This window comes from Marmota flaviventris, chromosome 13 (assembly GCF_047511675.1).
Source record: "Marmota flaviventris isolate mMarFla1 chromosome 13, mMarFla1.hap1, whole genome shotgun sequence".
Taxonomy (NCBI): Eukaryota; Metazoa; Chordata; class Mammalia; order Rodentia; family Sciuridae; genus Marmota; species Marmota flaviventris.
This window is the reverse complement of record NC_092510.1, coordinates 48690645-48703622: the sequence shown is the minus strand read 5'-3', so window position 1 is coordinate 48703622 and position 12978 is coordinate 48690645. Positions and strand designations below refer to the sequence as shown.

The window sequence follows — 12978 nt, the reverse complement described above, 5'->3', positions numbered from 1 at the left end:
GAGTCACACTGCTTTCCAAGTGCTTAGAAACTCACATCTTCTTCACCAAACCTCATGAGAGCATTTTTATACCATGTCTCACGTAGAAAATGCAAAAGAGCCCACTAAGCTCCTTCTGTGAGAATAAGGCTCAGCTGATGCTGACTCTAAGAATCCAGAGCCGAGCAGGTACACTATGACCCAACTCCAGCAATAAACACAAAACAGCACATTTTATAGGTAAAGCCAAAAAAAAAAAATTCCTAACCAAATATTAGAATTTGTGACTTCCCAGGCTGTAACATTCCTCTCTGTGCCACCAGCTAATTTAATGCTTTATGATTTTATTTGAATTCCCCAATGACAGAGAGAGGTAAAGAAAATCCAGATTTAAAAAAAAAAAAAAAAAAGAATACATGTTAGCACTTTCTTTTCTTGCTTATAATTTCTGCTTTGGTTCATTTCTAAGAAAACTCACCGTCCAATACTTACATACTTAAAAAGTTGTAACAATAGCAAAACAATTTACTAGATTCTCTAAGGGTACCAAATCCACCCCAAATATGGTAAGAGAAAGAGAATCTCCCCTAGGGACGGAACTCATACCTCCCCTTGAATTCTGTTAAAGGACTGTCTCTTAGACCACCACTGTCACCTGCTAGTTAAACTAAAAAAAAAAAAAAAAAAAAAAAAAAACTATGTCTAGCTTCTTCAAATTTGGCCAAGGAAAAAGTGATTTCATCAATAAAGGGGACAGTCCTGCTGCACCTGAATTGTCTGTTCACCTGGTCATCCTACCTATATTTCCATTCTCCCTGTATTGCCAATAGTAAAGGACTGACACTTTACTAAGTAAGGCAGGCAAGCATGCATCTCCATTTGACAGGGCTCAGTGGTAGAGCTCTCGCCTAGCATGTGGGCGAGGTGCTGGGTTTGATCCTCAGCACCACATAAAAATAAATATACAAAATAATAAAGATATTGTAAAAGAAAAAGAAAGATTTGATATTATGGATGAATTTTGAAGCAGTAAAAGGAGCTAAATCTGAATTCTGAATATTTACAGCTTGATATTATCTTCCACAAGATAAGCAAAGAGGTATGAATGTAAATTTCTAAAAATATATTTATATATTTTAATGTCAAGTTTTTAAATTTTTTTTTGTTTTTTTTTGTTTTTGATACCAGGGATTGAACCCTGGATGCTTAACCACTGAGTCACATCCCTAGCCCATTTTCATCTAAAGACAGGGTCTTGCTGAATTGTTATTGCCTCACTAAGCTGCTGAAGCTGGCTTTGAACTTGTGATCTTCATGCTTCAGCCTCCTGAGCCACTGAGATCATAGGCATGTGCCACTACACGTGGCTCTATTTTAATGTCTTTTAAATCTTTGCTACAAGAAAAAATAATGACAATGACAATAGCATTAGGCAGAATTAACAAAAATTATGATTCTGTGTTGCTTTCAACTATAATGGCCTTGCTATCCAGTTTGGAATGGCTTGAAGCAAAACATTTGTTATGAAAATTTTGATCACCATTATAATATCTCAGAAGCCCAAAATGTAGCAAAAGGAATTCCAGATTACTAGACATAGTGGGACATACAATGCATACCACCTTTTGGGATAGTATAAGTCACACATGCAGCCAAGGCTAGGTGGATCAAGACAAGGACTTTGTATTCACTTTAATTGAAACATTCACTTCATTGAAATGGTGGAGGTTAGGTAAAATGGTTTAGCATCCCCATTTAAGAGCAGGTTGATTTGGGGAGAGCTACTTAAATGCTTTGAGCCTCACTTTCCTTATCTTCAAAATGTGAATAATATTTCCTGCCTTACTGAAATGTAGGATTAAATAAAATGTATGTATCATTCCCATCAGAAGGCATGGCTCATGGTAGGTGCTCTATAAATAGTCCAGATGCTTGTTTTGTAAGTTGCTCTACCTTGCATTCTTTTTCTGTATCTGTTGCTGATGCTATCTCAATTCCAGTCAAACTCTTAGTGATTAGATTGTATGGTTCTACCTTAGCAAGGGATCCAATAATCAAGTAGAAAAAAAAAAATGTACAAAGGAAATTAGGGTATGAGGTGTAAGAAAGAGAAGGTCACGGAAAGAAATTTGGGCTATTTTTATTGTATTCCTAAAACTGATACTCAGCGGGTAGGGGAGTGTAATGTGAGGGTTTCAGTTTCAACATAAAGAAGAGACATCTGCAACTAAAGAGGAGGACTCGGTTTTTTGATTGTGGAAGAGACTGCTGGTCAGTACAATTCTCTAGAAAATATGCAAGTATGGACACTTCTCTTTCCCCTTTAGGCAATAAATGTTTATGCTCACGAACAGACCTGTAAGCATTCTCTTGATTTCCCTCCTTACAGTTTTGTACAGAAAATGATCCTATAGTAGATTAAAAAGTATATGGACTCTAACACACCATATGAATACATGATACTCCTGCACATCACTGAAAAATGTTTCACTAAAATATGGGGGAAATATTGTAAAGGAAGATCTCAGTCAAAAATCTAGTGCTGTGTGACATGCCAATTGTTCCCATTGCCGGGGGATGGGAAATAGTGTTCATGGGTGTGTCCCCAGACAAGCAACCTAAGAACAGAGCTAGAGAAAGCTGAGACACAGATGGCAAACGTCTGGGCTGTCCTTCCTGGCACAAGTGTGTTTGTGACTGGCTCTGTCTCTCATGCAACGGCTTCAGCTGGATACGAGCCTAGTGCGTTACAAATGACAGAGGGAATGGAGAAAGTTGTTTCCCATGGAGAGTACAAAGTTCAGGAGGCAAAATGAATCTGCAGGAGAAACTTTCAGGTCTGTGCTCTTCTGGAAACATCACATAATCCAATTCAACCAATAGGATTCTCTCAGATACCACTTGGGGTATATAGTTCACGAGGTGGTTGAAAGAGCTGTCTTTAAATGAAATTTATCCCCGGCCCCCTGCATTATAATGGGCCCCAGGGCAAAGAAAATTTTCCTGTAATTGGAGACTATATTTTGAGTTTGCATGAGGAAGAGAAGTCAGACTTACTCTGGGTGACTCCAAAACATTTTTGGTAAACATTACAGAGAGGACAATCTTATTCCAACTTTTTGACAATTAAGTCCATCTGAAACTGGGATGAATTGAAGGAACTGCAGCAAATGCTAAAGAAGCCCTAGTTGGGCATGTTAAGGGAATTCATGTTTTGGAAAAGAATTGAGTTCAAGACCTGAAATTCTGTTGAAATTTTTAATATAAGAATAAACAACTAATAAAGCAGACTTGCATCAATAATAATACATGGAAGCAACTAAACTGCTCTGCTTTTTCTTCCCACCCCATCCCATTCAAAAGCCCTCCCATAAACATATGAGCTTCATGCCAAGAAGAATGGATTCTACACTGGGGACAGATCATGCCTTCAGTGATGCAGGAGGCAGCTGGTTGGAGGGAAGACACAGTAAAGCCACAGCTCCCTGTGGCCTGGGAGCATGCTAGTTCATTTGGCTCTGGTAGGATTCTTTCCATGGCTCTTGCAGGCCTCCCGTGCTGCTTTGCAATCTTGCAGTCAGACTTCCAGATTGTTTTTCCAATCTGTAATCATAATTTCTTTGTTTTATGACTCTTAAAGAGGAAGGCTTTCAGTTAAAATTATGTCAAAATTACATTTGTCATCTTTGATCATAAGACCTGTTGATGGCTTTTGCTTCTAAGTTTTCATTACTTGATGCCCTCATACCTTTCTCCACTCAGCCATCTTTGGCTGATTCTTAGCTCTCATTCTTTGAACCTTTCCCTGTTTGTGAATCTTGAATATTCTCCTACCTCCATGCTTCTACAGAATCATGACCAGGACCAGCTACAAAGTTTGTGCAACCCAATCTAAAATGAAGATGTAGAGTCACTTGTTCCCAAATTATTAAGCATTTCAAAATGACATCACAGAGCATGAAACCAAGTGTGAGGTCTGCTAGGCACAGGGTTCTTTGTGATTGTTCAGATCTCAAGTCCACGGAGCCAACCATACCTACCACACTGTAATCATATTCTGTTACCTGCTTTATGTTGACTTTGAGCATGAATCATCTATTGCCCTTTTTTCCTAATGATACCTAGAGTTCCATTCCCTCCCTCCCCACCCCTTCTCTCCTTCAAATCCCCTCTCTAGGACTTAGAATTGAAAACAAAGATGTAAGAACAATGGGAAAAGTGGGAATGCATTTGTTCATAGGCATGCACTCCAAGACTGTGAAGAAGTTCCTGGTACTCAAATCCTTAGATGTAAGCCCATTTTCAAGCATAATTCTCTAGCATTCTTGTCAATCCTGTGAGTTTGTATTCCCTGCCATCAAATAATCCTGTAAGTGAGAGGTATAGTTCTTTCTCTCACTGAACTGTGAGTTCTTTGGTTTAATTAAAATTAGTGTTTTATCCATCCCCAGCACTGTAAAAACAAAAAATTAAAATGATAGCATACATGCTATAATTTCTTAGTATGCTCTGGCATACTAAGAAACCACAAAATACTTCACTAAATGTACCTGTATAATATTCCATTTAATCTTCACAAGAAAGTCTCAAGGTAGGTATTGCTATTCTCCTTTCTCAGGTGACAAAAATAGGGGTCTAAGGTAGTAAATAATTTTCATAAAGTCTCCCAGTTAGTTTTTAGGTAAAGATCTTTCAAACTACTTTTTTTTCCTGACTCCCAAGACCAAACTTATCCACAGCAGATGCCTCATTTTAGTTTTCTCCTTGCCCAGCACAGTGCTTGGCACATCATATTCCAATGAGTGAGTGAAAAATAGAAGAAGGAGTATTTATGTCCATATCTCATCAAGCTGCACTTCATAACCAATACATAACAACCTGTAACTATAAAGTCAAATTTCTCTTCTCATAAAGTTTGATTTGCCATTCACGACTATGAAAACATTGGAAGATCTACCCGCTAGTTCTGCAATTACCTTAGCATACCAAAACCTCCGTCTATTTTATGATTTTTTTCCTGTGTTTATCTGTGGCTATCACCTTCAGATCAAGCGCAATTTCTGGCACAAATGTGAATTAAGAATTGACTTTCAAGGAATAGCCTTACAATTTTAAATATGTTGTCCTCTGTTTTAACAAAGACATTTCTCAAATAATTGCCCTTTACTCAGAGATATTTGAGAAATCACTCAATACCAGGTATAAAAAAAAGATACCTAGAGGCTGAGACAATCCAAAAATTTTATTGTACCATACTATACAGCATTGAGGAGAAGACCAGAAAGATACATTAGTTACAGTAGTTTTGAATTTTACATGGTGTCTGTGTAACTATAGTTTAAACAGATAAAATACATTTGGCAGATGAAAACAAAGACCATTATTTTTCCCCTTATATATATGTCTAAACAACTCAATGTAAATAAGATGTTACTGAGCAAAGGACTAATCTTTGCTATTCCATGTACAGGTTTCAGAGGTTAAAAAAAAAAAAAAGAAAGAAAAAAATTCAATTAATCACAAAAGCTTCCAAACAATGCAAACAGCATTAAGCACAGTAATTATAAGATAAGCATTCAAGCAATTTTCAGTTGATTGGGTGTGGGTGTGCAGAAGTAAACCTACGTTTGCCTGCTGGTGCAGGAATGGCTTACATGCCAATTAGTGGTATTGCTACTAATTATTAAAAAACATTTTAAAGAGTAATTAAAAATTAAATGCACCTGTATGATGGCTCATAACTGTGTTGTGGTAAATTGCTCAGATTTCCCATATCAATCACAGAGGAAATGCCAATGATCTGAAGCATCCTGACACTACCTAGCATAAGCCAGGCTGCATATGCATGCATGCTCGGTGTGGAAGCATGTATGCGAGGCATTGTTTCTGCTCAGAAGTTTTTACAAGTGAATGCTACTAGGCATGGCTAAAGAGGGCAGTACTTGAGGACTTAATCCTTTCCTTCTGACATTAGTCATATCCTTGTCACAAAATACTACTGGAAAAGAAAGCAGAAAAGGGAAAAGAAAGCATAGCCTCACCTTAGAACCCACTTCCCCTTTTAAGAGCTACACTAAGGAGAACAACTCCAAACTCATCAAATAGCCTTAGTCTTATTCCCACCATTAAGTGTGGGATCATGGTCACTTCACTGATCTTCCTAATCTCAGCTTCCTTACCATTACCTCTGAGGCATGAAGATGGATTAATTAGCCTGGAGGACTCACTACAATAACAAAATTCATCTCATGACTAAACTAATATTTATATTACATGGACAAGAATTGGAGAATATTTACTGGGTGTTCATTGAGTTTCAGATTTTTCCATCAGTTGTTCAAGTCCTTGGTCACACATTGGAATCATCTGAAAGCTTTTAAAAACTGTAATGCCAAGGCCTTTTCCCCAGAGACTTGGGTTTGGTTGGCTGGAGCTGGGAACAGGCATCGGTAGCCTTTCCAAGTTCTGCAGGTGATTCTAATGTGTTCAGAGGGTTACAGCTCACCATGCTGGCTCTGCATACATCAGATCCCTAGTTCTTATTTTTAAGAAATATTCTGAGTTATGTATTTTTGTTCCCATTTTAAAGACAAAGAATTTTAGCCAGAGAGGTTTAATGCCCATTGGTAGAAGGAGCATATCAGAGACAGAACTCAAGTCCAAGTTTCTCTGGTCCAAATAGACTGAGTTTCAACTTGAAGTATACTATCAGTTTTATAAGTTGTTGATCCAATGCCTGCCATTTCCTTTTATTGATTATTATTTATGTTACCATAGCACATAACCTTAAATACCTTGTGTTTAAATTTTCTTATCATTCTCAGATATTTAAATAGAGTGTTATGCATATGTGGAAGCATGAATTTGCCCATTGTTCCTAGAAAGGATTCTTTTACATACCGGAAGCAATATGTTGGAAGTCCAGGTGATGATACTCAATAAAATCATAGCAACTCAGGATCTTTCCATAACCAGATGAGCCAAAAATTCATCGACGCTCAGGAGAGGAGATGTTAGCAACTTCTGCAGTCTCACACTAAAATACAGTACATAATGATGGATGGAGTTGATGGGAACAGTGAGTGAAAAGCAAGGAAATTTCCAGTAGCCTTTCCTTAAAGGCTGTTTCTGTTTTGTTCCTCTTAAGGCTATCACCTCTATTCCTAATGATTATCTCCCTGGTCCCAGGATATTGTTACCACTTACTTAGTTATTATCTCCACTGGAAATCTATTATCTTTTCAAAAGATAAGAAGTAATTTATGTACCATCCTAATTTTATTTACAATATTAATCCTGCACAGCCCAGGTAATGAAAAGCAATCATAATCTGTATAAATGCAGCGAGTCTACTATCAGGTACATCATTAGAGCTCAAGGAAATAAATAACAACAAAAGACAAAAGAAAAACACATTACACAGTGTTCCCTATTCCTTTTTTCACTAGAAGTTCTACCACCTACTGATTCACATCCCAACAGCCAAAATCCTCACCTGAAAGCAAGAAGGAATTGTATTTTCACTCCAACATATAATTGGCAGATCCATATTTGTTTTTGCTTGTTTTTTTTTTTTTCTTTCAGCAAAATCAATGTGCCTTCTTTCTGACTTTCCCTGCCAAACGTATCAGATTGTGTGAGGTTTATGGATACACAATAACTCATGGGCAACCTGAAAACTAGGGAGACTGCAAGGAGATACTGGGGAGAAAAAAAACAGTGTATTGAGAAAGCATGAGTGAATAATAGAAGACAGATTTGAGATAATTATTGGAGAGATGACAGAGAACATCATCGTGATTTGTTTTGCCAGGTTGTCATTTAAAAGATAATGAAGAACTATTAAATTATCCTCTCTCTTTTTCTTGAGGATATTAAAAAATAAATGCAATGAATGCACAGATACTAATTATAAATAACAATTATGATAACTTTGGGTAGCTAGCTGCTTTATATGACACTCCCGAAATATTCATTAGGCGAATACATAAACTCTACCCAGTGGCTTTATAGATCCCTGGCATTAGGTCTGAAGCTATTGTGCAGGAATAGGATGGTGGCTTAACTCGGTTGGGGGTCATCTTATTGCCAATTTAACTGGTGTTAAATTAGTGGGTATTTAACTGTCACTAAAACAATTTAGGGCTCAATTCACTAAAGTATCATTTTTTACTAATATTTTAGTGAAAGTGAAGAATCCGTTCTCCCAATGCTGTTGCGTTATGCTGGGGGCACTAATGGTTTCTAGTCTACAGTGGTGAAATTTACATTAGCAAAAGTGGGCTGGTTGCCTACCAAGGGGAAAACAAAAATAATCTCAAGAACTTCGTATCTTGCTGTAGTTTAAAGCAGTAAAACCATTTTAACATCACTTTTCACTGAATTAGTTGTTTTTTTTTTTTTTTTTTTTTAGTTTCCTAAATCATGAGCCAAATTAGAATAACCCATTCAATATTTCATGGAAGACTTGTAAGAGTCTTTTATGTAAAATTATTGTGTTGAACTTCCAACTTTTTGTTTTAGAAAAGAAAACACACACACACACATACACTTCTCCACCAACTCAAGAAACATGATCAACTCCAAATTCAGAAAGATTTACAAATGCCACAACACAGTTATCTACCAGCAAACATATCATTTCTTTGTTTCACAGGACACCAAGGATGCATTATTCATGAGACCCCATTTCACATGCTTATTGTGTCTGGTGGCAAAGTCCCCGCCTGTTCAGCCTGGGGAAAACTCAGGCGCTTTGCTGCCGACACAGAGCTCTGTGCCATCCAGGGACCAGCCGTGTGCTCTCGAGTTACTGGAGCAGCGCAGGCAGTTCCAGTGGCCTCAGCTGTGGAGACAGCTGTTTGCCCACCGTCTGTGAGGGCAGAAATGTGTGGTAGGCTTCTCCCTAACAGCATGCCCCCCCAACACACCACACATGCATGCACACACACACGTAAACAACTCTCATGCTGTGCATCACACACATACCACCAAAAGGGTGAAGGAGCCCCATGATTTGGGGAGCAGAGTAGCAATGCACCACAGTCTAGAACAACTCTACATCTTGTATGCAAAACGATGGAATGGAGTCTGTGGTCTCCAAATCTAAACATTCTTCTCATTTATGTATCAAAAGGTTTATGCATGCGTGAAATTCAAAATGATTTATTGTTTAGTTATTGCCTTATTTACTTACTTAATGGATTGATCGATGTGCCAGGATCCCACAGACAACAGAGGCTATTTCTAAAAAATGTTTCAAAGGAAATGGATTGCAAACAGGAGTTTACTAGCATAGAAAGTCAGCCCCTCCTCACTGATATGCATTCATAATGAGTTCCTTTTGACTCTCCCTTGCTACCTGTCTCTGGCTATTCATTGGCACAAAATACTGTGCCTTGTACACTGTGGGAAGCGGCCGAGATGATAGAATAAAATATTAAGTGTGAAAGGGTAAAATACAGGAAGAAAATCTGAATCATACTCTAGAGCTTTAGCCAACATAAGCATCTATAGTAGGCAACTCTTGCATGGTGCCTGGGCTGGAAGCAATGGAGCCACTCGGCAACAATGGGAGTTATTAGAATTCCATCTGGCATCATCTCATCTCCCACAGCAGAGGGAGGTGCAGACAGAGAAGTCCCAACAATTTGAATTCCTGTTGTGGCCCTAGCATCCTCTGTTTCTCTTGTGGACACCGAAGTTACTTTCATTTTATAAGGACATGCTACACCTGAACTAGAAAATGTAATAAAATGTAATTCTCTAAAAACATTGAAAAGATGGTTACAAGAGAAGTTCCATAAACCTCTTACTAGCTTGTCTTGAATTTTATTTATTACTTTAATAGGAGTTTTAATTTTTTGAATCAATCTTGGTGAACTGGGGGGGGGGGGCGGATTTGTTTATAGAAATTGCATGTTGAATTTGTGCAGAACTCGCACTCCCCCAATGTTCCGTGCAAACGACATTTATGTAGGATCCCTGTAACCTCCTTTCCAAACAAACTCTAATTTGACATAATGCAGCATAGAATGGCACCAGTCATCGGCTTGCATCAGAAATGCATTTTATTTGGATTCAATTCAGACTCTTAACGAACTGGTTCCCGTAAATGCAGCAGATGGGAGTGAGGCAAATGGAAGTGTGTGTGGGGCCTCACACCCAGCATCCACTGCTGCTCCACTGTACTAAAGCCTTTCCTGAGTTAGTTGGTTAGTTAGTTAGCTAATTAGTTAGCACATTCCAGCTGAAACTTTTCATTATAATTAGCATATTTATCTTACCAATCCACCAAATTGAGGCTTCAAGAGCTACAGTCCAGCCAAAGCGAGTAAATTCTTTTCCTTTTCTTTCTCTCTCCTACTGATTAATGTGGTGAATGCTGCCAGAAGATGGTCCAACGGCTTATAAACCTGGCAAAGCTGTAGCCAGACCTTCTTTTCTAAAGGTCAATTAAAAATGCTAGTTGCACTATAAACAGAATTCTGCGTAGAAGAATGCCACACAGTGCCCAAAGTGGTCTCTTAATACAAAATATCAATTTGATTTTCCTCAGGAGATTCACTCTCCTTTTGCAATGCAAATATTTTCAAGTGTACTAAACACGTTTTAGCACCTCAACATAGGCACTAAAACTATTTGCATGCAAAATTACCCAGAGTAGGCAGACAGGCGCAAGCTTATGCTAGCACCATATGTGCTAAAGAATTTGAGCCAGGAAACAACTAGTATCTGGACGTTATTTACAATTTAAATTTAATTTTACATTATTATTCAAATGAGAGCTTATATAGAAAGTCTCTATTAAAATTAATGCTTCACATGGAACAAAATTCATCTAAAATTATATATGCAATAGTGATTTTTTTTTTTGGGGGGGGGGTTTCCCAGCAACCTAAACCATTCAAGAAGTACATATAGCAACTTTTGTTCCTTGTTTTCTAACTCTACCTGCATGAGTGGTTCGTTTTTTCCTTTGAAATCTCCTCCCAACAAAAGCACCCAAATTAATCTTGATTGGAAAGCCCAGAAGTCAACCCAAAACATAGACACATTAAAGAGCATAAGGGATTTGAGAAAATACCACAGAACATTGTCCACGTTCAGATAAACATTCCAAGAAGCTCCACGTGTTCTGTGAACATGGGAAGTAACTTGGATTTAGCATTTAGTTTGCAAACTGCAGTGCACCATACTGTCCCCAGAAAGTGGCACTTCTTTATATACACAGGGACACATTAACCCTCTATTATGCTTCTAGTGTAACCAAATGAAGAGATCATAAATCTATTGGCAGCAGTTGCACAGTGTGCTTCAGGATCATTTGTTAATCCAGATCAAGCAGAAAACTGTTTTCTTCATTCTCCTCTTGAGTAATTTTCTATTTTAAAATTTAGTAAGATGTCAGGTCTTTAATGTACTTGGTTTAAAAGTTTAATAGTTTAGTTTATGTTTACTTGAGGGGAAAATGCAGATGAATCAGAATGATTATTTCTAACTCTCTCCAACCTTCCTCTTACCTAGAAAGTATGAAAAGTGGATTCTTAGAGGCAGTTCAGAGAAGTGGTACTATGAGTAATCCCTTCCCCAGCTCTTTCTCAGTCATCTGCAGGTTGCTACAATTGCATTTGGTGTGCACAGAACATATGAGTGTCTGTTAGATAAAGAAAATACTTGAATCAGGTCCTTGGAACTTGTTACTCAGTAATCTATTTTAACTACAAGCTAAGTGCAAAAAACAAAAGTATCTTTTAAATATTAGACTGTGAAACAAATCTGTCAAAACCCATGGATATAGATATTAATTTGGGGTAGAAAGACCATTTATAAAAAAAATCAATTTAATCACAAGAACAGCATTAATTATACGCAGAACCTTAACTACAGAGAATTCTTCCACCAGGATTAAAAATGCTTAAATGTATCATAAACCTAGCCTATATAATTTTTCTTTTTAAAACTTGACTTATTTCTCTAGGTCACATATTTTTTTTTCTTTCTTTTCTTTTTTTTTCTTAAGAACTGAAGGAAGAATCTGCTTGCTTTCTTGATTTGCAATCAGACTTAGAAATGTTGAATCATTGCCTAGGTGCATGAACTCAATTCTGAGCAGCTCTAATTTATAGCAGCCAACGTTTATATAACATAACTCTCTAAAAGGGTCCTACAGAAAAACCAGAAATCTGTAGTTGTGTAGAAGGCTTAATGGGTATGGAAAATCTCCACGGTTACACATCTATTCTTGCATATTAATATCATTACATTTAAACGGTGGTTTGATTTCAAACATTGAATTAATTAAGAAGGGAACTTCCAGGTTGTTATAATGCTAAATCAAATGCCAACACCTCCCTCTACTGGATACTAGGAGAAAACATTTGGTCTGTCAACAAGAAAGAAATTCACTGTTACTTACTTCAGCAGCATCTTCACCAAATTAAATAGCTTGAAACACAGCAAACTTCTTGGTAAACCTGAAGAATGGTCACTCATAGTTATCAAAAAAATACTAAGAATTATAAAAATAGAAATTAACAGTCATGTGAATTTTTTGCCATCAGTAAATAATTACTGCCCCCACTAAAAACATCTAGTTACTTCTTAGCACTCTCTATTACATAGAGATTAAGATTAGAATATAATTAGGGTCAGGTTTATAGTTACATTTTCTCAAGTTTAAGCACAAATGTCCAATTTGCTTTCTGGAAATTGAGAAATCTTAATGGAAGTATCAAATATTTACATGACAATTTCTTGGAGTTCTACAAAAGATCCAAGCCCTATCTTCATTGTTAGTTCAATAAGAAATAATATGTGGAGCTGGGGTTGTGCTCAGCAGTTGAGCACTCGCCTAACACATTCAAGGCACTAGGTTTGATCCTCAGCACCACATATAAATAAATTTTAAAAATAAAGGTATATAAAAAAAAGAAATAATACATCACTTTATGTTGTATATGGTTTGAAGGTAAAGAAACACTGGATTGTTTCATTTAA

At 37.2% G+C, this 12978-nt stretch overlaps 1 long non-coding RNA gene across 2 annotated transcripts; it reads right to left on the bottom strand.

Annotated features, from left to right (window-relative positions):
* Positions 1 to 3375: 3375 nt before the first annotated feature.
* LOC139701512 (uncharacterized) lies at positions 3376 to 10353 on the bottom strand. Of its 2 annotated transcripts, none has more exons than XR_011704042.1 (3): positions 10266 to 10353; positions 6880 to 7015; positions 3376 to 3582 (listed from the first exon to the last, which is right to left on the bottom strand). It is a non-coding gene; the product is annotated as an uncharacterized lncRNA (long non-coding RNA). The 2 variants fall into 2 exon arrangements; XR_011704043.1 differs by lacking the exon at positions 3376 to 3582 and adding an exon at positions 5277 to 5434.
* Positions 10354 to 12978: the final 2625 nt, after the last annotated feature.